The following is a 26,270-nucleotide window of genomic DNA, read 5'->3' as shown; positions in this document are numbered from 1 at the left end:
TGGAGATGTCCACTCTGAAAAACGGACTTGAACCTGTCTAAGACTTCCGGTCCAGCTGCCCTATCAAATGAGAAAGAATTAGGTGGACACCATGGAGTCACTAGAAGGGACTTGAAAGGTACTCCCATGCAAAGGTTAAGCATTTCCAGATTGTTCTATGAGTTTTTGCCCGTGTCATCTCAGGTTCCAGAGCCCAAGATCCTAGATTCCCACAATTCCTGATGTCTTCCTTCATGAAGAAGGACCTACTGTGGGGAACTAAGGACTGTATTCCTGACTGCCAGCTATCAAGTTCATCTGTGCTCACAGAGCCTCTGGAAGGGCTTTGAGCTGGAATGTGATTCCAGAAAGAGGCCTACTGCTAAGGTCAGTGAGTGTGTATGAATCGGTGTGAGCCACAAGGCAGGAGATGAGGGGGGTCAGTGGTGTTTCATGAGAGCTGCCACTGTTTTGTTATAGTGGAAGAAAAGTAAAGTTTGAGGAAAGCATATTACAGAAATGATAAGCTGACATTTGACACAACCGAATAAGCCCCTAGAAAGCTCTTTGTGTACACCAAGAACAACCCACAGCCCTTCTAAGACCTTCAGAGTAAGCAGTGGCCAGGACTTGAGTCCTGGGGTCCATGGATGCACATGCCCCAGAAGTTTGGTACTTGGGGTTCCCTGCTTCACTCTACTCCACCTCTGCCTCTGTTTACAGCAACTTCCCACAGAAATGGTTCCTTCACACAGCCTCTAGAGTGAGCCTCTAGTTTTTAGCACAGACTTCTGAATGGTAGAAAACACTTCTCATTCACACACATGTTTTTTAATTTGTTTTCTTTTTCCCCAATGAAACAAAAATGTACTCCCCAAACCCCCAACCCTCGTCCCCCCTTAAAAAAAAAGGAAAACCAGGGGTTTTGTCTGGCTGTTCCTTACTTAATATGATCTGGAATAAACACATAATAATGCCTTAAGGGACGGATGGATGGATGGATGGATGGATGGATGGATGGATGGATAGATAGATGGATGGGCTAGATGACCATAAACTGTGGTATATGCCACTAGACATCTGTGTACTATTTTATAGCTCACACACTCTCTCTCTTTCACACACACACACATGGGGGGGGGCGGGGGAATGTGTAAGGACAGCCTCCCATGAGGCTCGACTCATACCCTGACCCTGGCCCACTCAGACCCACCAAGTTAAGAAATAGCTCTTTATGTGCCTTCCAGTAACATTAATTGTTGGTCATAAAACTTCAAAGCAACAGATATTTATAGCTTGATTAGAGCCCTTTTTTCCACAGACCCTCACCACAGCACTTTCCAGCCCAGTTCCCATGAGTGTACTGAAAACAGCCTCCTGCCCACTTCCTGTCGAAGCCAGTTCCTTAACCGCCTGGGTCCCGAGGCTGGCTGCCCCCTCCCTTTTGTTCCAGCGTGCAGTCTTTCGGTTTCTCTTGGGTTTTCTCGGTTGGTTTCTTACTTTTTTTTTTTTTTTAAATTCTTCACTCCTTTTCTCAGGCACCCAGGTCCCCACTAAACCACCCCCAGATCCAGCATGTCAACAGGGGCCATCCAGTGAGGGCATGATGGTGCCCTTCTCAAAACATCCTTCCAAGGGAAAACAAGCATTTTCCGTGAAGTTTCACAGGGTCCTCCAGACTAAAATGGTAACGGTAACTGTTCCTGGAAGCTTGAGAGACAGGGAAAATATTGAGCTAGTGTACCAATTCAAAGATCCCAGCCAGAGGCAATGCCTAGTTTGCGTATAGAAAGGTGGAGTCCTACCACTGAGTAAGTGTGCCTGTGTGTGTGTGTGTGTTTTGAACTTTGAATGTCATTCTTTAGGCTCTCATAATTCATGCTGTTTGGGGGCATTGTTTTGCTGGAGTGGGGCTTTGTTTTGAGGCTGGGTCTCACTTAGTCCTGGGACTCTTCAATTCTACTAGGTTAGCTCACAAGCTCCAAGGATCCAACTGTCCCAACTTCCTCAACACTGGGACTATAAGCATCTGTCACCATCCCTGGCATTTTTGTTTGTTTGTTTTGTTTTTAAACATGGGCCCTGAGATCAAACTCAGAGAGATGGCTGACTCAGAAGGTCAAAGTGCACACTGCTCTTGCAGAGGACTTGGGTTTAGCTCCCAGCAGCCACTTCAGGCAGCTTGAAACTACCTGTAACTCCAGCTCCAGGAGTTCCATTGTCTCTGGCCCCTGAGAGCACCTGTGCACAAGTGTCTATACCCCATAGGCATACACATTGTTAAAAATAAAATAGTTTAAGATTAATAGGTCTGCTAGGCAGCCAGAACAGGACAGAGTCATCTCCTGTCTTCACCTTCCAGATTACTTCCGGAAAATGTGATTTTGTGTGCATCTTGTGCATTGAATTTTAGAAGGATATGGGGGTGTCAAGCTAACTGGGATTGATCCCCTGGCTGATAGCAGTTATGTTCAGGGTATGTTGAGTTCATCATCCTCCCTCCCCACATTTCGAATTAGGAAGGAAAGTACACTGAAAAGCTACACAACAGAATGTCTCCTTTGAAGGGGGAAAGTGATGTGTGCCCATTCAGCTTTAAAGAGAGGACATTAGGAAGCCTCGTGGGCCTTCCTTGCTGTCACTCTTCACTGGGGGGAGATTGTGGTGAATTCTCTTTGAATATTGGGTGTTCACCAGAGGAAAATCTCAGCAGCCCACAAGAGACACTAATTGTGGTGATTAATAAGTATTATGTGGTTCTAAACATGGGCCATGTGTTTGAGAAGTGATATACCCACAATTGGAGGACCCTCTCTGTAGATATTATCATCTGAGAAAAATGGAAACTAAAGTGGTCTTCATGAGGCTGGGCTAGAAAAAAAAAACCCTTTTACTTTCGAAAAGAAACCCCCAAAGACAACATTGCATCCCTTGGTCTGATTCTGTTGTAACTACAGAGGCTCAGAGGATGTCGGCGGCCTTGAGGTCAGCCTTTTCTCCATTCTCAGATGGAAGGTGATGCTACTCATCAACCATGCTTGCTGGGAGACCACACCCAAGTGCTTGGCTTACCTTGTCTTTGTCTCAGGTGGACCTAAGACTCTAGGGGCTCAGGGTATCAACTCAGCTACAAGTCTAGTGTGCATGGTGTGTTACAGGAAACAGCCATGGAGAGCCACACCCTGCTTCTCTCTACACCTTGTAACATGTCACCCACAAGCTTTGGAAAGTAAGCTCAGGAGCCAACAGTATGTCAGGGGCAGATAAAGTGATCCCACAGAAAGTTTTTTGTTTCCACATCATCTAAGGAAGTCAGTAGTAGCTCCTAGCAAGGGTCAAAGAGCACAAGTTCAGCATATGGAATCAAATTAACAGGGAAGCAGAAGAGATGGTGGATAAGCAAAAAGAGGCTTGCCTAGAGGGGAGAAAAACTCAACTATAGCTCAGTGTGGTAGAGCCTTGGATTCAATATTCAAGTGTATAACATTCTAGTTCATTCTAGAACATTCCTCTAGTCTGTAACATTCTTCAACACCCTCCTCTTCTTTCTCATTTATTTGTTATTTGAGAACTGGGTCTCATATAACCCAAACTGACCTTGAATTTACTGTATAGACAGCCTAGAGCAGAGAAAAATTCAACTGTGGTACAGTGTGGTAGAGCCTTGGATTCGATATTCAAGTGTAGAACACTCTAGTTCATTCTAGAGCATTCCTCTAGTCTGTAACATTCTTTGACACCCTCCTCTTCTTTTTTTATTTATTTGTTTTTTAGAGAACCGGGTCTCATGTAACCCAAACTGACCTTGAACTTACTGTATAGACAAGAAGGGCTTTAAACTGTATCCTCCTACCCATCCTTCCCAAGTGCTGGGGTTGCAAGGGTATGTACTACCACACCTGGTCACCTGGTTTTATGGAGTGCTAGCAATCAGACCCAGGTTTTTTGGTTTTGCTTTGTTTTGTTTCCTCCATGCTGAGCAGACTCTACCAACAAAGAGGTATTTTCAGCTCTCTTTTCTCCGTGCTTCACACATTTCTAAAGAAAAACAGAAGCTGGTGGCACTATTTATTTGTTTATTTATTTACTTAATTTAGACAGAAGGCCTCTTGATGTAGCTCAGGATTTCCTGTAAATTATTTTTTTTAAGGCCAGAACTCAGGACCCTCTTACCTTAACATCCACTGTGCTGTACTTCGGGCATGTGTCTCCTCCATACCTGCTTCCAAGCCATTCTTGAAGCCTCAAGTGATAGTATTGGAATGATGGAATTTGTACCACAGTGTTCTGGAAAGCTTGTGAATTTGGTTGGCCCTTACCATGCTACCTTTCCCCTCCTCTCTAAGCATGAATCATCCCTAGGGCCTCTTGGAAGTCCCAGCTATCAGTCCAGAGACTAGGTGTCCAGTCAGCAGGCCAGCCTCAGCTCTTCTTTCTTGCCTCTCTCGTCATACCCACTCATAGCCATGGGCTTCCAGGGGCTCTGAAGGGTCTCAATAGGGCACAAGACTGTTGCTAGTGATGTAGGCTTAAACTCTATACTCATTGCCCTGGAATGGGGCCCTTGGGCAGAGGAGAGAGACATTCACTTGTTTACAATGACAACGTATCTTGCTTCTGCCCAAGGCACTATAAGTCACTTCTACTCCAACAGGTAAAATCGGGGAGATTGTACCCCAGATCTTCAGAGCACGTCACATTGTCATAATAATAATTTGTAATACGAAACTAAAACTCATGGGTTTGCGAGCTGCCTTTGAAATTCTCTGAGTATCAAAAGTGGGAGAGCCGAGAGGCATCTTAGCTTCCCAAGGGAGGGTACTGACAGTCTTTTGAACTTGTACTCTGTGATAGGAATTTTCATGTTCCCACTCAAGAGTGACAATGTGATCACTTTAAAAGAAAATGTTGAAAACAGTCAAAACATGAAATGTGAGTTTGGTTTCTTTCTTACTGACCAAATTTCTGCTGCTGCCTCTGAATTCCCTTTGACTGTGGTAGAGCTGTGGTCAATACGTAATACATTCATAGACTACAGCATCTTATTCAGGTGGTGATCATTATAATGATGATTTAATTTTGAAATTAAAAATGGGAGACTTGGTTCTAGGGCTGGGGTTTCAAATAACTGGTAGACCAGTTGCCTAGAATGTATGAGGCAAGAGTTCAATTCCTGAACACTCCAGATACAAGGAAGAAAAGGTTCTGCATTTGGGTTATGTTTACCTACTGGTCTTTGTGTGGATGCAACTTGTTGAAAAGACTGCTTTTCCAATGTGATGAGGCAGCAGAGAGGGGGAGAAACACAAGACTCAAGGCTGTGCTTACATCTGCTATGTGAACTGTTAGATGGAGATTCCCTTTCTTATAGCTCAGCACAACAGAGACCCTGGGGGGACTCCTAGGCCAGCAGAGAGCATCATACTAAGCACTATGTCTGGTCCAGCCATGCATCATACTTTTGATGGTCAGCATCATAACAGGCCAGAGGATAGTTTCATAGTTCTGGCCACTTGGATCCCAAGAGTCCTTCAGAGTGTGACTTTGAAAGGAAGCAAAAACAGTCAACAGAGCTGCCAAAAGTGCCAACCAAGAAGGGTGGCATTGTTGTGTTTGTGCCTCAAGCCTTTGCATCCTGACCAATCATCATCAGTCTCTGCTGTATGTGAGAGAGGCAGTCTTGTGTGCCCCAGGCTGGGCTTGGGCTTACTATGTAGTTGAGGATGACCTTGAATTTCTGATCCTCCTGCTTCCACTTGGGGTTGCAGGTGTGCAGTATCATGCCCAGTTTTACAACATAGCAGGGTGTCAAATGCAGAGCTTCATACACGCTAAGCAAACACTCTGCCAACCACTGAACTAGGTCCATTTCAGCTTTATATTGGTAAAAACCTTCCTTCCTTCCTTCCTTCCTTCCTTCCTTCCTTCCTTCCTTCCTTCCTTCCTTCCTTTTCTTTTTCATGCTAGTGACTGAACCCAGAGGCAAGGGCTCAGCTGCTGAGCTATATCCCAACCCTACTTCTTTCCTCTTTGTATAAAATGTGACCAACCCTAACTCATCGAGTCGTTGTGAACACTACAAAGAGAGTACTTATAAATTGCTATTGATGCAAGCCTATTAATTTTAGGATTCGTTTATTTTATGGTGCTGAGAATTGCACTCAAAAATTTGCTCATCTTAGGCAAACACTCTCCCATTGACTACACCCCAACCCTTTTAACTAATTACTTTTTAATATGAGATAGGGTCCCAGTACAGCCTAGGCTGATCTGGATCTTTAATTCTCCTACTTTTAGCCTCCTGAATAGCTAGGATAGCAAGTATGTGATATGTGTGTCTAGGAGTGGTTTTGTTCACTTTATTTATTTTAGGTAGTTTTAATTTTCATTTTGATCATGACGTATTACTTACATTGTACCTACTTTCTGCCTCTGTTCAGTACCCCACAAAGTCAGTGTCCTTCACCAGGAATAATAGGCCCATTTACAGACAGAGGAGTCTTTCTTCATCATGGCCTTCTGAATGCCAAGCGTGCCCTAGAGCTGTGGCCTAGCTCTTATTTGGGCTCCCAAACCTGCTTCTTCCTGTTTCTCTGTGGCATCTCAAACCCTCGCCACCAGAGTGTAAATCAAGTAGTTTGCAGTGATCTGGCTCTGCTGGCGGCGCCTTAAACCCCAGGCGAGTGGTTAACCAAGCGGCCCCCACAGAAACTGCAAGGGTGGGCTCCCCAACGGGGAGGCAGAAATTCTTTCTATGAAAAATGCAAAGCACGACCTCATAAAAGAAACCCACCGCAGGAAGATGGAGACATGTCAGCTTGCATTAAAACGAAACGGGAAGATGAACATTGCGACCATCTGGCAAAGGACCCTCCCTAGGAAAACATAAAAGTTGCCAAGGAGTTAAGACAAGACTTTGGTTGAGAATCGCTGAACTCCACATGGCTCTCTTTGCACTTGAGTCAAAACTTGGAGTGAATCCGGGGCCGGGTGTTAGGGACGGGCTGATTGTAGCAGCGTATTCCCTCGGTGCCATGCAGTTGTCTCTGTTTGGCTTGGAACTTAATTGCCTCATCATGCATTAGGGTTTTTAACACATTTGGAAGGAGGTTGGAGTCATAATCACACATAAGCAGACGAATAAAACAATGCGGTGTAAAGTTTTATGGCAAGAGAGGCTGGGTCCTATTGCAGTAGCAAATGCCTCTAAAATCTCAGCCACTGCCAACAAAGGCTCACATCCCCTGCAGCCAGTAGAAAGACAGGCAGGGAAACTCAGGTGACCATGGTTCATGGTCTCGGAAAGGACAAGACTCATGTGGAGAGCGCATTCCTGGATTCTGGGGCCACAAAAAGAGGGCAAGGTAGGGTTCACACGGCTCTTAACAGTCTTTCCTCCTGGAGATAAAATGTGGGAATGTTGGTCTAATTCTATTGGGTAAATCAAGTCACGTAGCAATGGCCGCTGTCAAGCAGAGTTAGAAGGTATCTACCCTGTGTCCTGAAATAGGAAGACTGTAGTGTTTGATGGTAGCCCCAGTGACCAGGCAGATTCTATTATGCAAGCCCTAATATGTTTAACTCTTCATTCACTGTATTGTCTAAGCTCATAACCAAGGTGAGGAGAGCCAAATGGATAAGGCCAGAATTCCAATATTCTGTCTTAACTAAGAGTGACAGGGGAGGTCATGCACAGCTCTCCCATACAGAGTTCAGAATTAGACAAGTATCTCCCTGTCCTCCTGAACTCCCCAAAGGAGATCTTCCTGAACTTGGTGTGCATCCCTTGCTATCATTATGGGGATGATGGGCAACACTTGGCAACACCCTAAAGACCAAACTGCCTGTCTGAAATGGCCTGTGCTTGGACGAAACGTGGTAAGAGCCAAAGCCCCTGCCAGCTGGTCTTAGTTCATGCAGGAGGTATCTGCTCGATACCTAAGTATCCTGTGAAGATTGGCCAGGGGTCAGGCACACTGCTTCTCTGGTCTATTTTCAACCCTTCCATAGGTCTAGAAAATGGCCCCAAGAAGACGCCATCGCTGAGTACCTGCATGGCCCAGCCCTGCACCAGGGTCTCAGCCTTCCCTGTTTAGCTCTCAGATCAAATCCATGCACTCGGTATTATCTGAACGTTACAGCAGAGGCTACCCCTTGTCAGCAGCAGACACGGGGCTGAAGCAAACTGACTTTCATGTTACTTTCAATTGTGCTCATTTTTTTTTCAGATGCCTGTCTGGGAAGCAGATGTGTCATACGCTCCCCGGTGTTTAACCCACCAGCCAACACTGAGTTAAGAGGTTCTGAGGCCTGAGGCTACAGTTGACAATGCTACCATTCCACCTGGCCCAGGCGGCTTCATTTCAACAGACCGATTGTGACATAAACCACACTCTTGTGCTTATGGAATTTCTCACGAATGGTCTCCCGGCACTCGGCTTTGAATCTTGTATCGACAATCCCTTTGCTGTTCAGCCAACATCTTGAGGGTATTTTTTTTTTTTTTTTTTTTTTTTTTTGCTAATGTTTCATTCTGAGTAAAGTTGCCAGTCAGAGTGAAACTGGGATAGGGAAAGGGGTCTTAACCCACAGGAGTGGGAGGAAGCAATCTGCTTTGTCACCCGAGTAGAGCAAAGTGTCAGCCTTAGACCAGAGGCAGATAGATTACATGAGAACCTACTCCCCAAGGCAGCCCCTGTGTCTTACATGGCCTACATTCAGGGTGCAGGAGTATTGGTGGGAGGGCTTAGATTCCTGGTAATTCTTGTCTGTCTCTCCATCTAATTGCCTGCCTGCCTTTCTTCCTTTGTTCCTTTCTTCCTATCTTCTTTTTTTTCCTCATTCTCATTCTCTTCCCATTTGTCGCCTTCCTCTTTTTCTTTCTCTTTTTAAAGCAAGGGTCTCAAGTAACCTAGGCCAGCCTTGTACTTTCTGAGAAGCCAAGGATGACCTTGAACTCCCAATCTTTCTGCTTCCACCTCTCAAGTGCTAGGATTAAGGGCAAGTATAGTCTTAGTCTTGCCTTGCTCATGCAGTACTGGAGATGAGTTCAGGGGTTTGGGCATGCTAGGCAAGCACTCTACCAACTAAGACATTCCAAGCTCCTGGCCTTGGGTTTCTGAGCTATCCATCCATTGATGTGGGTCCCCATTCATATAGACTACAGTGTGAAAAGCATGGACCATTGAGGAAACCAAGGGACAGCATGATCGCAATTACATATAGCTGGTGGCAGAGTTGGGAATGATTCCAGAACACAGGATCCACCTCGCTATGCCACAGCACTGTAGAAATGACCACAGGAAGCAGCAGTTCAATATAATCATCTTAGAGAAAGTAAGAAGTTTCTCCCCAGCACACTCCTGGGTCATATTCCTCCCAGAGAAGTTAGGAACCACGCCTCTGAAATCTGTACCAAAAGCTCCTGTGATGAAGTTGTAAATCTAGAAGAACTGAAAAAAATGTGAGTGTGTGGTGTGTGTCTTTGTTTGTATGATGTATGTCTGTAGGTGTGTGTCAGTGTCTATGTGTTTGTGCCTGTGTGTTTATATGTATGTGTTAGTGTCTGTCTCTGCCTCTGTGTGAGTTTCTGTGTCTATGTATGTGTGTATGTGTGTCCATGTGTGGTGTATGTCTCTGAGTGTTTCTATGTATGTCTGTGTCTATGTGTTTGTTATGTGTGTTTGTAGGTGTGTGTTAGTATCTATGTCTCTGTGTGAGTTTATGTGTGTGTCTGTGTGTGTGTATTTGTAAACCCAACAACCTTTTTCAATATGGTATAATAACTATATCAGAAAAGCTCACTTGAAAACTAAATTACTATGATTTTCTGTTATTGTTTGTTTTCTTTTGGTTTTGACATAGGTATGATTATATAGCCTAGACTGACCTCTGCCCAGGCATTCTCCTACTTCAGCCTCTGCATTGCTCACATTCTAGGCATGTGTCATTCATTAGATCAGGCTCAAATAAATTATCTTAATTAAAAGGAATTAACAATGCCACCTTCTAGGAAATCTGTCCTCTTTCTCTTTAAATAAAAACTATGAACATCTAAGAAAATTCTGTCCTCTGACACAGAAAACCTGATCAAGGTATATATACACAGACCCTACTCATCCTATCTAAGCCTCTCACAAGAATCTGGAGTTTCGAGTCCATGATATTCCCTGGGCTGTTATGAATGGTGATGTCATAAATAATAGCATTCTAAGTCAGTATCCTATGCTAAGAGTGACCAGGGAGACTGGCCATTTTGTTATAGATTGCACGGGACCTCCCAATCACCGTACACTGACTTAGCATAATGTCCTGGTCTCCTCGGTGCCCCCAAGCTGTTTTAGTTGTGCTCACTTGAAAAGTTTTTAACAGGTGGAGCCACTAGAACCCTCAAGGGCAATGTCTTTCACATTTTAATCCTTGTCGTAATCCCAGTCAGGAATAAATACTCAACATATATGTGTGGGAGAAATAAAATCAGGTATCTTAACTCAATAAATATCCCAGGGGGTAGAGGGACAGCTTGAGGATCAATTTGCTTATTTTTGGCCTGCCAAATTTTCTACATTCACTCAAAGGGTAAAGCTGTGCCCAGAGAGGCATATGTTTCAATAACATTTGTGATTAAGCATTGCTCCTTCACGCCAAAGACATGTGCTTGAAGAATCTGCAATGTCTGTAAAATAATAGTATAGTTCCTAGTTGCAAAGACTGGGTTAGACATAAAGAAATGTGTCCTAATAATTATTACAATGATCAGATGTATATAAGGTGTCACGGGGTAAGAAAGTGAGATGGGTGGTGGGCGGTGAAAGAATGAGTGAATGAAAAGTCAAGGCCAAGAGTTTAAAGATCTCTGAAGGTTACAGATTATGACACCAGCTTACAAGGAGAAAGTGGGACAACGAGGACCAGTCCAAGAGTATAGCTGGGGAAGGGGCAACCATCTCAGAGGGAAGAACTGACTCCAAAGATCACAGGGAAGAGTAATCTGTGATGGATGAGTGGGTGGGTGGATGGATGGATGGATGGATGGATGGGATAGATGAGTGGATGGATGGATGAATGAATAAGTGGATGAATGGATGAGTGGATGGATGGATGGCTCCATGTATGGATGGGATGGATGAGTGGATGGATGGATTCATGTATGGATGGAATGGATAAGTAGATGGATGAATCCATGTATGGATGGGATGGATGAGTGGATGAATGGATGAGTGGATGAATGGATGAGTGGATGAATGGATGGTCCTCTGAATGAGCAGAAAGTGCTGAGCAATTTTTCAAGATCTTGTTTTTTGTTTGATCAATTGACCGGTTTTGCCTTCTGTTTGTTTGGTTGGTTGGTTTTGATTTTTGTTTGTTTAGGTTGTTGTTGTTGTTGAGGCTGCTGAGGCATGGTCTTGCTATGTGGCTCTAGCTAACCTGAAACTTGATACATAGCCCAAGTTGTTCTTAAGCTCACAACAGTCTCCCTCAGCTTTTCAGGAGCAGGGCTTCCACATATGAGCAACCACACTCAGCTTAAATCTGTTTCTCAAGGATGCAATTCGCATCTTCCAGGGAATTCAGCCTCTATGGCACAGGATGTTAAAGGGAAATACATGGTTCTATGTGGTTAAGGTTAAAACTGGAGCTCTGGGCAGTGTTCAGAGGATGTCATTCATGGGACTTCCACATTCATCCACCCTGGCATCACCACCCCTACAAAATATGGCCACATTCCCCATCTTGAGTGGTGAGACCCAAACAGGTAATTTAGAAGTCATGCATGCACTGAGCAGATCTGTGCTGACAGGCTTACAGGGGACAGAAGTCCAACCTAACTCATAGGACTTTGTCAACCTGTAGAATTCAAACTTACAGGACTCATCAACCTATAGAATCCAAGGGACAATTGAGTCAGCAAATGAGGAGAAAGTCAGACCAGGAGCCGGGTCTCTTCGCATTGTGGGGGACCCCAAGGTTGACAGCTCACAAGTGTTACACCCCAAAACTTTCACAGTAGATGGAGACTGAAAACGGAAAAAAGAAAAAAAAAACTTCTAAATGCAAAGCTCCAAAAGGAGATTTTGGTTTCACATCCCCAGCACTGGGTAGGTATTGAAAGGGACTTATCAGGTGAGAACATCTCCCAGAAGGGCCGCAGAGAAACCATAAGAATAGGCATGACCAGAGGCTGAGAAGGCTCACAGGATAGTATACTGGTTTGCAAGCCAGAGGACCTGAGTGTCATCAGTGGAACCTACCTAAAACATCTGGGCATGGTAGTAGAAGCTGGAAATTCATTATCTGGAAAGGCAGAGACAGGTCGATTCCTGAGGACAGCTGGCTAGAAGGCCTAACCTACTTAACAAGGCCCTGGATAGTGAGACTCTGTCTCAGAAACCAAATGGTGGATGACACCCGAGGAATACAACCTGAGATGGCTCTGCACTTTCATATGCTCATACGTGCACATATGTCTGCATTCATATATGTGCACTCACATTCAGGTGAGCATGTCTTCACACATAACACAAAAGGATCACATGTCCAGGAGAAAAGATCAGGAGACACGTGCTGGAGAAAAGAAGCAGAGACTAACTACAACGCCCCCCCCCATCCCACCCCCCGCCGAGAGTATTGTAAATGAACAATCTTTGCCCCGTGTCTCTGCAGAAGTTTGGGAGACCAACTTCAATATTTGATCTGATTTTTTTTCCCCTTAAAGAATCCTATTAGCAAGCAACAATAAAACTAAAGAATCTGGAAAATCATTATACGTGACCTCTGGTGTGCAATACTCATCGATAAATTGTGAAGGACGAGGTTATCATGGCTTAAAGGGAAGAAAAGCCCGGGACCATTTAAGGACACTGGGCGAGGCCCCCTCTGCAATAATGGAACTTTAAGCATTTGACAATTTGTATGCTGTCGGTATGTGCGCGCTGAGCCTCACAAACCCCACAGCTGCGTGTTTACAGAGGAGACGTCGTTGTGAATTGCATCCTTATGTGCTGTATTTTAAAAGCCCGTTTTCAGCTCCTACTTAGCTTCCTCTCAGAAATACCATTCAAGTCGGGTCTCTGAGCATGCCTGCAGTTTTTTGTGTGCCCCCCCCACGCCCCCATCCACACATTGTCAGCCCTGGTCATGGTAATTTTTCCCCACTGTGTTTGCTCTGGGTTCCCTTTTCCATGGTGAAACTCAGAATTCTGATATTTGTTAGCACACAAAGAGGCTGAGACGTGGGTCCATTTAGGAGGTGGGCAATGGTGGCCAAAAAATACAAGAAAAAAAAAAAAAGGATAACAGGTTTTAAGTCTCTCATCTGGGCCCGGCAGGGTGCCCAAGTATTACTGGGTTCAGTTTAATACTGAAAAGCCTGGGTTTAGATGTTAGGGAGCAGGCACTGAAAAACAGATTTCTTTTTTCCCTGTGAGGCTGAGATGATTATTACGCTACAGTTGATGACAGCCTACAGTTTTCGCCTGCAAAATGGCAGCTGCATACAGTTCAGCGTTGTGCCTCACCTCTAGAAACCTCACCTATAAAATGAGAGCGAATACCAATAAAGCCACTATTTCAGGCTGGGGTGCTCTGTTTGTAAAGTGCTGGTGTGCAAGTGTAAGAAAGTAAGTGAGTTCAATCCTCGGAACCAAAATGATAGGCTCTAATCCAGGTTCTGGGAAGGCTGGGACAGGAGGATCCCTGGGGGTTTCTAGCCAGTCCACCTAGACTAATTGGCAAGCTCCTGGCCAATGAGAAACCTTGTCTCAAAAAAGAAGTGAAGTGGATGACTCCCAGGCAATGATACCCAAGGCTGTCCTTTGGATTCCACATACACATGAAGAAACACATACGCATGTGTTCACACAAAAGCATACACACATCCACAGAATACTATCTCCTAGAATCATAATGAGGAAGCAATAGTACAATATTGTTATATTTAGTGCATAAGTCTCTGTTCCATTTAAGCCACCGGTATCATCTACGACCATAAAATAATCTAAATCTCATAATAATCAGGCACTGTGCCGGGCAGAAAGCTGAGGCAGGCTAAGCCTGCAGCTAGTCTGAGAGACAAGTCACACTGCACGTAGGTGGAGAAGCTAAGGATTTGGTCTGATCTGTTTGACTCTAAAGCTTGTGGCTCTTTCTGACTGACTAGTCATAGTTTCAGAGAGTGTCAACTGACTAAGGTCAAGAAAAAGGCAGGAGCAAATGCCAGGTGTGCTGGCTTGCTTGCATCTTTAATTCCAGTGCTAGAGAGGCAGTGTGACACGTGAATCCTGAGTCTTGTTGGCCTGCCAGCCTAACATACCCAGTGAGCTACAAGCCAGTGAGAGACAGTCTACAAAAGGAAAACAAAAGAGAACGATATATGGCATCTACGAAATGCCCTCTGGCCTTCACATACACTGGTACGCATGTGCAAAAGAGGAGACAAGAGGGGGAGCAGGCACAGGCTGCTCACGTGGGGCCAGTACCCACAGTGATTAGGTGAGCTAGCCTATCCAGCTCTGACACCATGGATGCTGGTCCACAGGGTTGACTGGATAGCCAGAGGCAGCCAGACACCGTGTTTCAAAGTCTCTCAAAGACATATTAGCTCAAGTCTTCTACAGACTCACAGGAGTATCATGGGACTCTAATGCAGAAGGGTGAGAAAGAATACTATGAATTCAGATGAAGAGACGACCTTTTAGGGTTTCCAAGAGGGCCAGCTCGATGGTAAGAAATCAAGTCATCTTGTTAGTAGGAAAAAGTGATTCTCTTTACTCAGATTTCTATACAGGAGCAATTATGACACCATGTGTGGTCATGCAGAACCCACAGATTTCACTAAAATGAGATGGTTCGCTCCCTAATGTGAAGTCGGGACATGCTCACAATATCACTTTGAGAAAAACCATACTCAGTCCTGGTTGACGTAACTTGTACAAGTCTCAGCAAAGTAGCACTGGATCAGATCCTATGACTAACGATGCAATGTCTAAGATACATCTTCGAGAAAATAGATGGCATGTAAAAAGGAAAAAAAAATAAAATGCTTGAAAGTTATTTTTGTTTGTGCTGTTGAAAACTGGGAACTCTGAAATATCTAATGCCAGACTTAGAGTTAACTGAAGTCTGACATTTATTGTTTTATACAACAAGAACCAAAACATGACCATTAGGGACTAGAGAGATGGCTCAGCAGTTAAGAGCACAGACTGTTCTTGTACAGGGTTTGGTTTTCGGTTCTCATCTTTGGCAGTTACAACTTCCTGTAACTCCAGCTCCATGGGGATACAATACCTTTTTCTGACCTCCACAGGCACCTCCACTCGCATGTACACCACCCTCATATCTTTACATAATTTTTAAAACCTTAAAAAAACATAATCATTAAAAGTAACTTCCTATGTATTTGAATATGGTTACAATAGAAGGAAGCTGAGTGACAAGATATACATACATAGGTTTATACATATATAAACTTCTCGCCTCTGTTTTCTTCCTTGCAAGAATAGTGTAGTAGTGCCTATCCTTGAGACTGTTATATACATGTAGTCGTTTAGTAAGTACACTTAAAAGAACAAAAGACCATGGCCAAAACAATGTCACATGAAACATATAAGAAAAAAAGAAAACTGGAAAAGAAACTGTTCAGAGTCCTAAAAATGTCTTCATTACCCTGGTGGATTTTACTCTTACTGGCTGTGTAGCTTGGTGGTAGAACACTAGTCTAGCATGCCCAGGGTCCTAGGTTCAACCCCAGTGTCAGTGTACCAACAAGCCCTTGCTAGGGGCTCAATGCTAGCCTGCCCATCTATCATATGTGAAGCTGCACTAGGGACCCACAACCCAGCAGAACTGCACATCTTGCTTTTACAAACCCTTGATGGTCAACTGACCAAGGCACAAGATACTTTACGATGTGGCTTTGTTAATCCCCATGGGAACTCTAGATGTTCTTAATACTCCTGTTTTATACATGGAGTCACCGGGGGCCCAGTGTCAGGTCACCAGCAAGTGATATAGTGTATATTTAGCTTTGATCACTTTTGTATATCCCCAAACCCAGACCTTTCTGCAGGCCCCACATTGGCCACTCATTGGTAAACTCTCCAAAGAATGATACAAGAGAACATTAAAGGGAAGGAAAGAGTGACATCCTTCCTCCCATTTACCAGGTGGAAGTCCCATAGCCCAAGGTGTCCCTCTAGATACATATTATTTAATAACTTTTTTGTGTAGGTATGTAGGTAGGTAGGTACATGTTTGTATAAGTGCATATGTAAATCTGCATGTGTGAAGATTCTCTACCTTATTTAGTCTGAGTTGGGATCCCTCACTGTATCCGAAGCTCATCTGTTAGACTAGGCTGGTTGGCCAATACCTTTAGGGATCCTCTTGTCTCACTTTGTCCCCAACACTGGGGTTACAGATGTTCACCACTGACCCAAATTTTTACACAAGTTCTAGGCATGTGAACTAAGGTGGTCATGCCTGCACAGTTGTTTTACTAACTGAGCTAGTCCGCCAGTCTCACAAACGTGCTTTCAAATTATCCACAGTGAAAGCCTTTCCTCCTCAAATCATTAACTCCCCACCCACTAAAACAGAAATAAAGCTTTATATTTGTAGAAAATAGAAAAGTTAAAAAGGGACATATCAAACACAGATTTGCTATCATTTGGTTTTGAGACAGAATCTCCTCAGTAGCCCAGAACAGTTTCTTACTTGAGATCCTCCTGCCATATCTCCCTTCCTGGTTTAAGAGATTCTTCTTCTTCTTCTTCTTCTTCTTCTTCTTCTTCTTCTTCTTCTTCTTCTTCTTCTTCTTCTTCTTCTTCTTCTTCTTCTTCTCCTTCTCCTTCTCCTTCTCCTTCTCCTTCTCCTTCTCCTTCTCCTTCTCCTTCTCCTTCTCCTCCTCCTCCTCCTCCTCCTCCTCCTCCTCCTCCTCCTCCTCCTCCTCTTCCTCCTCCTCCTCCTCCTCCTCTTCTTCTTCTTCTTCTTCTTCTTCTTCTTCTTCTTCTTCTTCTTCTTCTTCTTCTTCTTCTTCTTCTCCTCCTCCTCCTCCTCCTCCTCCTCCTCCTCCTCCTCCTCCTCCTCCTTCTCCTTCTTGTTCCAACTGGTTCCTTATTTTTAAACTTTTAAGTTAAAATGTTAAATTGAACAGGTGTAAACTTGATTTTGTTAATAGCTTTAAAATACATAGATGCTATAATCCTCATTGACAAAAGCATGTATCTAGATGTGAGTACTCAAATCAACTCTTAGACAGATGCACATTTAATTAGAAACAATGATGTCACTCCTTAGCAGAAGGTCAGTCAAGGAGAAGACATACCCAGTTCTGAGCATGCCCAGAGAAGTTCAATCACCTTGCTGGGCTGTTTTTGTCTTTGCCTCTCATTAAGAAAGTCAAGATAAGTAGATATCAAAGATGTCAGTGTTTGAGTTAGCTTCTACTTTCCTAATGCTGGGCCAGAGGAACCACGGTTCTTATATGTGCACTGGTTTAGATCCAGTTAAAAGTGGCTTCTATACTTTCTGCATCTCAGCCCAAATCCCAGCCAAAAAGCAGCTACCCACGTGCTAGTTGTAAACGTGCACACTTGAAAACAAGCCATCAAAGATTCGTTCAGAATGTGCTAACACTAAGAATGTGTTGCATGATGAATATACAGACAGGCTCTTCGAACTGAGAAAAGATAAAGAAGTTGACATTGCCCCAGAGATGGTGTTGAATATGGGGCAAACACAAATATGATACTAATTTGTATCACTAATAATGATATTCACAATAACAAACTTATCCAATACCTGTGGAAGACTAATGAAGAAGAGAAAGGACATTTTTCAGAAAAAGCATGTTAGGATCATGGCAAGTTAAAGAGAAATCATAGAGCCTTGCTTGGTCCAGAAAGGATTCACACCATAGTTCCCATGGCTGTCTGCACAGAGGCCACGAATCTACCAGAGACAGAACAAGTTTGCAGGCAATGTGACCCTGGGCCTCTTCAGTGTAGAGAATATGCATAAGAGTTTGCCACTTTAAAGGAATGAATGAGCAAGCCTGGAATGCTAGTACTTGAGAGGCAGAAGCTGGTGGATCCTGGGATTCCAGCCAGCCTTGGCTACATGGCAAGTTTCAGGCCAGTCTGCAATACATACTGAGAGAGTATCCCAACAAAGAAACTAAGAACAGTAGAAGAGTGGATCTCTGAAATGTCAAGTAAAGTCAAGTAACTGACCCAAACAAAACATACATTGCTTGTATATGTGGTATACTGGATATGGATTTGATTGTAACACTGTTCCCAGAGAGCAGAACACTCCCCCCTCCCGCAGTCTCCCCAACTCCCCACCCTGCCCACCCCACCACCACCAACAACACACTTGCCTTAGCCTGGAATCTGGTTTAACTCACACCTCTGAAATTGTGGTAGCCTGACTAAGATGTGCCTTGCACTGGCTTGGGTGTTGAACCTTTGGTCCCCTAGTGGTGTGGTTGTTGAGTGTGTTTTAGGAGGCCCAGCCTTGGTGCAGGAAGGATGCCACTGGTGAAGGTCCTTGAAAGGATAAACTTGCCTCCCACCCCGACACATGCCACCTCCATTTTACTCTCTCTACTTCACATTTGCAGTTAATGATGTGATCTCTCAGGCCCAGGCTCCCACTGCCATGCCTCCCCACCAGGATGAACCTTTAGCCCCCTGGAGCCATAAACCGAAACAAAGTGTCCATAAGTTGCTATCAGTCAGATGGGTGTTTTACCCCAGAGACAGAAAGGTAACAAATGCAGAAATAGAATCACTAACTGTGTCTTTCTTTCTTTTTCTTCTGAAAGAATCTTTTTAAAGTTTTTATTGGATATTTTATTTATTTACATTTCAGATGTCATCCCCCTTTCCCATTTCCCCTCCCTAGAAACCCCCTATCCCATGCCCCCTCTTCCTTTTTGCTTTTATACCATCTTAATTACATGCAAGCATTAAGGTCAGTTCTAGGTTGAGGAACTAGCAATACAATAGATGCAAACAGTCAACAAACAAGCAAGACAATAAACACAAATAGTCAAAGAACAAGCAAGGCAATAAACAAAATTCCGTGAACACTCCCTTCATCACTGTTTCTACGAACTTATCAATTACTTGAAGCAATCAAGGGACCAGCTTAAGAGCTATGATTAGAACATGGATGATAATTTAGGGCTGGAGGCCAAGAAGGACATGAGGCTAGTTTAGGGAAACCGGCAGAGAGCCACTGATTCCAAGTCTGGGCAGGCAGTGGGTCATTGAGACCTTCTCGGGACTTAAGGGACCAAACAGTGGCAAAGCTGAAGAGATGGTGGTTGAAGGGTGAAGCGATAATCCCAGTTAGACTTGAAAAGGAAACAAAATAAAATCTGGTTTGGGTAAGGGGCAGGTACTCTTGGGCAACAGTGAGAGACACACATCCCGCTCCGCCTCCCCCTTCCCCGCCCCCGCCCCCACCCCCCCCCCCCCCGCCGCCGCCCCATTCTATACCCTCTTGTGGGTGAAATGATTTTCTGGCATCCTTCAACATGTCCAGAATGATGACTGGTCATGATTCTCAATTGAAGGAATTGAGAGATGTCAGGGACAAATGAAGTGCACCACCACATCTCCAGAGAGAATTGATTTGCGGGATAGTAACTGAGAGGAGAGACCCACCCTAAATGTGAGTGGCATTATCTAAAAGGCTGGGAACTGGACTGGGAAAAACTGGCAAGAAGAGGAATTCAGTGCACAGTCTTTGCTTTGGGCACACTTGCAAGAATGTGTAGTCCCTGGGGGAGTGTGTCTGTCACCGCTCCCAGCACCCACAGACTTTAGACTTCGGCTTCTCGGCCCTGCAGTGTGGATTTAACACCAACTGGCCATGGAGATTCTGGACTTCAGAATCACACTGGGACTGTGGAAACTTTCAACTTCCTGACCTAGGCAGCTGCCAGGTTCTCTGCTTCCCAACATGTAGACGACCATCTGAACTATTCAGACTCCTATGCAATAAATACCTTTTTTAATTTTACGTGTGTGTGATTTTATGTATGATGTATGTATGTGTGTATGTGTATATATGTATGTATGTGTGTGTATGTATGTATGTGTGTATGTGTATATATGTATGTATGTGTGTGTATGTATGTATGTGTGTATGTGTATATATGTATGTATGTGTGTGTATGTATGTATGAATGAATTTGTGGTCTTGTATGGGGTTACATAGATGAATGTGGGATTCTCATTCTAAAGCCTAGGGTGGCTGACCTGGTATTTACTATATAGCCTAGGTTAGACTCAAACTCACAATAGTCCTCCTGCCTCAACCTCCCCATGCTAAGATAACAGGGTAGAGCCACTATGCTCGGCTTGAAATAATAACCCTTTAGCGGGAAAAATAAAAATTAGGGGAAAATGCTATATTTATTGATGGATAAGAACTAGTTTTTTTTCAATAGATGTTTTAAGATAATTCCAGATGTTTGAATATTAATGGATTGCCTTGAGTATGAAATACAAAGGTTTGGGTAACATGTGGTTATGTAAGGCAGGGGTGGGGGATACTGAACCAAGAGGGTTTTGGGTGAGTCCATCTGGTAATTTGAGCCAACACTGATCACTGTCACTTAGGACTAACTAGTACCACTTACCAAAACACAGGTTAATTCCAGATAAGTCTTCATCCTACTCAATGCCTAACAGCAGAGACTGCCATCTTTGCTGGCTACACATTGACTAACTTAATTCATGACTGTTTTCCTATGTGTACGCTGACATTTAAAAGGTTTCTTTCAACTCAGAAGACCATTTACTTCGTAATGGTTGATGGTGGTATCATTTCCATTTATACTATTTAATAGCTTTTCTTAAAAATATATATATATATACACATAGTGGCTCTCTTCCTGTGAATCTTCTCCTACCCATAGGTTGTGATAAATAGGCCACACTGCGTTTCACGGGTTTACATAAATATGAATGACCACAGCAATGTGTGAACGAGACAGAGATGTAAAAGGTTTTTAAAGCCGAGTTCCACAAAAAGGTCCTGTCTGTCAATGAAATAAAGCTGTTTTGAATTTGTTCCCACTCATCTGGCTCTTTTGCTGGGAGCCTGTGTTTGCTCGTAGTGATTAATGCAAAGCTCGTGCAGCCTTCGCTGAGAGCGTACAAGAACTGGCAACTCCAAATGGTATTCATCATATTCCTGATCGGGCAGGTGCGGCACGCTCAAGTGGTCTTTATTCTCCCCGTTCCAGGGCACGAGGTTACATGGCTGTCTTCACCTCTGTCCGGGGCAGCACCAAAAACCCACCTCCCTCTACGGCGCTGTGTCACGGCATTGACTCGGGACTCTGTTTTCAGGTGGTTTGTCTGCTCAGAGTCTCGCTGATGAAATGGCTCAGAAATCTAACAAGTGGAGGTGTGACATTTATAAATAACTGCCTTTCCAGAGCACTTCAAGATAAATGGCCAGCCATGAAGCTCAGCTGGTAGAATGCCTGTCTAGCATACACAAAGCTAGGTTTAGTCTCCGCTATTACACAAACACCGTGCTGACACATGCCTATTTACCCAGCACCTGGGGGATGGGGGTGCAGGTACTGAAAATTTCAAAGCTACTTTGGCTACATAGGGAGTCTGTAGCCTGGACTACAGAAGACCCTGTCACCACCACCACAACCACCAGCACCAGCACCCTCTGCACACAAACAAAAGATAAATCTTAAGCATGGGCTTAAAACAACTGGGAAATGTTTGGGTAAGATTTTATTATGTGTGGACTTCTGCCCCAAGAGATAACTTTTCAGCCTACCCACCTCTCAGGCTGTCCTAGAACTCACAGAGGGGGTGGGGTTGGGGAGTTGTGACCGTGGGCTGCCACGACTGGCTCACTTTTTAACATCTTTTCTTAGCTCTTCTCTGCGCTGTCTAGGCACGAGTGGCTTCTGAAGCCTGTCTGGGACTTTTCTTTGGTGTGATAACAAAGTACTTGACAGAAGCGACTAAACAGAAGGATTTATTCCAGCTCCTGGTCTAGAAAGGTTTAGGCCAGGCTGGCACAGAAGGCTTGGTGACGCTCATGGCTAGGGGACTTATACAGTTAGGAATCCTCACTTCTCAGTCCATCGTGAAGTCAAGATCAGAGAACGTTCATGCCCTTCCCTGCTTTTATTCAGCCTAGAGCCTCTCTCTCTGTCCATTGGATAATGCTCTTCAACCTAACCTCTGTAGCAACACCATCACACACATCTCCATTGGCATTTTTCACTACTGCCGTTGGTATTTCTTAATCCACTGTAACAGATGGTCAAAATTACCTACTGTAGAGACGACGATGACGATGGGAAATGAGCAATGGTAACCAGAACACTTGGCTCTCAGGTGGAAGGGGTAGGCAGAGACAGTGCAGAGGTATACCCTTCAGGAACACAGAGACTCACTGCTGACCCCTGAAGGACTCCAGCAAGCCCTGCCTCAGTTTCCCCATGTATATTCATGAGGAGACATAATGGCTCTGTCCCCTAAGATTGAGATAAGTTTCACATGAGCCAAGTTCTGGGAGGTACTTCGAATATTCCAGTGACTTAGACAGTTCATAAATATCACCGGTGGTTGTTGCCATTTCTACAAGGGTCACCAAGTTCACACACCACTGCTCTCTCCTCAGGCACCTGCATCTCATCGCACTAACGCTAAAGGTATGTGTGCAATCATCCTTCACCTCCCTTGCCCCATGCCCTGGGTGGTGCTTGCTTACACAGCTGACAGGCCCAGGCGGCCTGCGGCCATAGGCAATTCTAAGATCCAATCGGATGTGCAAGAAGTGTGCTTTTGTGTAGATTTCTGCCTGAAGACAAATTCTTTATTGGTACGCTTGAGATCTTTTGCCTGGATCATAGGTAATCCCCGGAGACACCATCTGGTGAGGTCGGCTTTGTTGCAAGATGACAAGCAAAGCTTTGCTATTTGAGCATAGGCTTGCAACATTAAGTAAGTGGTGCTTCACTCCCTTCAGCCAAACGGGTGTCAACCAAGCACTTCTGTGCATTTGCCGGGACCCGACACAGGGATGAAGAAGATGGTGTGGAGGGTTTACCTGCTAGTAGAGGGGGAGACCAGCCCCTAAATATCAAAATAAAAGACAAAAACCAAACGGTAACAAGTAAAACGTGCAGTGATGGAAACATTAGGAAGAACAAAGCAAGCCAGGGCAGGGATCAGAACCTGAAGATAAGAAAAAGGGACTGTTTAATACGCTGGATTCTGGATTCTTTAATAAAGTGGGTATTTAAGAGAGACTCCATAATAAGGGTAGCATCACTGGCTGGAGCCCAGGAGAGTTCCCAGACAGAGAGAAGTACGGTCACCCGTCATCTCTGTCACCCAGCCAGACCATCTGCCAGACATTACCATGGTAGATGACAATGGGTACCAGTGGGTGCTGCAACTACCATCAAAATTAGGATGCAAACTTCCAGAAACGAGGGTAGGAAGTGCTGACAAGCCACAAGTATATGGTCCCTTATCTGACTCTCGGGATGGTTTCCCACAAAGCAAAGCGTTTTCTGGCGGAGGGGAGGAGGTCCCCAGAGGAAGGCAGATTGAAATTCCCCTATTGAAATGGGTGGACTCTCAAACAGTTGCATGTCCAGCCCCACTGTTGCCTTCAGAGGGCCTTGACAGCTGTAGAGAGGTGAGCCTTTGGGGCAAGAAAATTTAAGGTGACTTCCTGGAAATCATTCCTCCTCTCATTTGCTGCCCCACCCAGAAGACTCTGTGTGCAGCTCAGCAGTGCCCAAGCATACATTCGAGATGCTGTTTGCAGGACTGAGCGTGAGGCTCCTGTCCCCGACCCCGATGGAGACGGTAGTGTTCCAGGGGAAGACACAGATGGTAAGCAAGTGACAATTAAGACAATTACTGCCTGTGACAACTGTGACAGGGGAAGAGGGTGGGGTGATTGAGAACAACCAGCAGAAACCAGCCCTGTGTGACTGTGGGGGTGGGGTTTGGGGAGTACCAGTTCAAAGGTCACAAGCCCAAAGAAAAGAGACATCAGTAGGTCTGTGGAAAGGGAAGGCAGGAGACGGAAACCGGCCTGGAGATGAGGCTGGGGTGGATTATCAAAGCTCCAGCAATCACGATGAAAAGGTTGGTCTTGGGTTAGATGTTTAGTTCCGGGGGAGGGGGGTGGCACCTGGGGAATATGGGAGTTAAGGAAGCATTCTAAAGCACTGAAGGGCCATGCCTAGGAACACTGGTCATGAGAACTAAAGAAAATTCTGGAATTAAGATTTATTAATTAATCATAACTTATTATTAACTAACTAATTCATCGAACTCCCGCCAGGTTTTTACTTAACTGTCTTTCTGAATTTTCCCATAGTAAGGAAAAGCAAAAGCTTTAACATTTGGGGGTTTCATTATATTTTAATTGTGTGGTTTGTCTGCGTGGTGGGTATGTCCATGTGAGTGCAGGTATCCATGGAATCCAGAAGAGGGCGCCAGATTCTAAGTTACAGGCAGTTGTGAGCCACCTGACTGGGGTGCTGGGGACTAACTCCAGGCTTCCAAAAGAACAGTGCATACTCTTAACAAAGTAAAGCTCAGTGGGTGGAATGCTTACCTTGCTAGCAGGAGGAGCTGCTATCCCAGAACTCATGTTAAAAAGGAGGGAGGGGGGGCTGTGCACAACTGTACCTGTGTAATCTCAGGGGGTTCCCTGTGGCTGGCTGGGTTCCAGACCAGTGGGAGACTCTGTCTTTAAAAAGAAAAAAATAAATCGATAACACGAGTGATGATACCCAGGGTTGTCTTCTGACCTCCATATAGGTTAAGTGTGCACAAGTGCTTACACACCCACACAAATGCAAACACTCACGAACACACCTACAAAGACTCACAAAAGCAAGTGTCAACTGGGTGCTGAAATTGAGTCCCAACTATGCATGTGTTCGGGTATTTGTCCAAGCATCCCACCAAACCCTGCATCTGTGCAAATGTCCCTGCACCTTTATTCAGGTGTGTACTGGTGTACTGGTACACAAAGCTCCTTTGCCTATAAGCCACCCACCCCAGCGCACTTTTGACCTAACCATCAAAACCTCATGGTTCCTTCCTCCCTCTACTGAGCAGCTCCTTTCTCATATTCTCTCTCTCTCTCTGTCTCTCTCTCTCGCTCTCTCTCTCTCTCTCTCTCTCTCTCACTCGCTCTCTCCCTCTCCTCTCTCCACGCATTGGCCATTGGCATGCCATTCCTGGGCAAACAATTTACAGGCTGAGTTCATTTCTTCTTACTTCCTGATGCATCACCTAGACTAATGGTCTCATCCTCCCTTCTTGAGTCCACGAGCCCTGCCCTCATGCTTAGGATGGAGTCTCTGCAGTCACCCTTTCTCATTCCAGCCCGCAAACGAACACCACAAGGTAGTAGACACCCAGACAATTGCTTCACCCTCAACTCTTCTCAGGAAAACTATTTGCCACCTTTGATAAATCACAAGAGGGCCTGGAGCAAGAGTTCCTAGTGATGATCCAGATGCTCCTACCCACCTGTCTCCTGGCACATGTCTAGTCTATGACACATGTGCTGACACAGGTGTTGTTGTTACTGTGGGTGCTGTTCTTCATGTGTTCAAGTGATCTTCATGTGCTATCTCATTTAATCTTCAAAACTGCCTTTGGGATGGCATCTGTTTCTACAGGGAGATAGACTACAAATTTATCCCTGGGAGGGGCGCTCACAGGGTCCTTGACCCAGTGGTTTGAACTGTCATGGTGATCTTGTCCCTCAGTTCAACTGAACAAGCATTCTAAAGGATGGAAGCCAGGGCCATGACAGTTTGCTCTGCATCAACACCCCACTTACTCTTGGACCCTGACATTGAATAAAGTATATCTTATAAATGCCTTTGCCTCTGATGAAAGCAAGCTCCTTAGAGCTGGATCGTTTGCAAAGATCATTTACATAAACCCCAGACAAGGGGTTGATTGTAGTGCCTGCTGGAGAACTAGAAAGTTCTGCCCACTTCTAAGACTTCTAAAATCCACAAATATTTGGCAACTTCTCCTCCAACAGCCTGGCTAGAGAGACCTTCAGGAAAATGAGGGGCTGGATTCACACAACATTCGAGTTAGGTGAGAGGGGCCAGCCTTTTGCTTTGGAGTAATCTTGTTGCCTTTGACAAATCCCACTTCAAAACTGATTTGGGCCCTCATGGAACACGAGCCCTATTGACTAATTGGGTTGTTAAGTCCTTGGATTTCACAGAAAAGTGGCCT

The 26,270-nt window shown here is 44.7% G+C and overlaps 1 protein-coding gene across 4 annotated transcripts in view; it reads right to left on the bottom strand.

The window, feature by feature from the left end:
- The window catches only part of Wwox (WW domain containing oxidoreductase), a 902,911-nt gene that overhangs the window by 107,555 nt on the left and 769,086 nt on the right, over positions 1-26,270 (bottom strand). The gene's annotated exons all lie outside the window — the stretch shown is intronic.

Source organism: Arvicanthis niloticus, chromosome 18, assembly GCF_011762505.2.
Source record: "Arvicanthis niloticus isolate mArvNil1 chromosome 18, mArvNil1.pat.X, whole genome shotgun sequence".
NCBI lineage: Eukaryota > Metazoa > Chordata > Mammalia > Rodentia > Muridae > Arvicanthis > Arvicanthis niloticus.
This window is presented reverse-complemented; position numbering and strand designations above follow the sequence as displayed.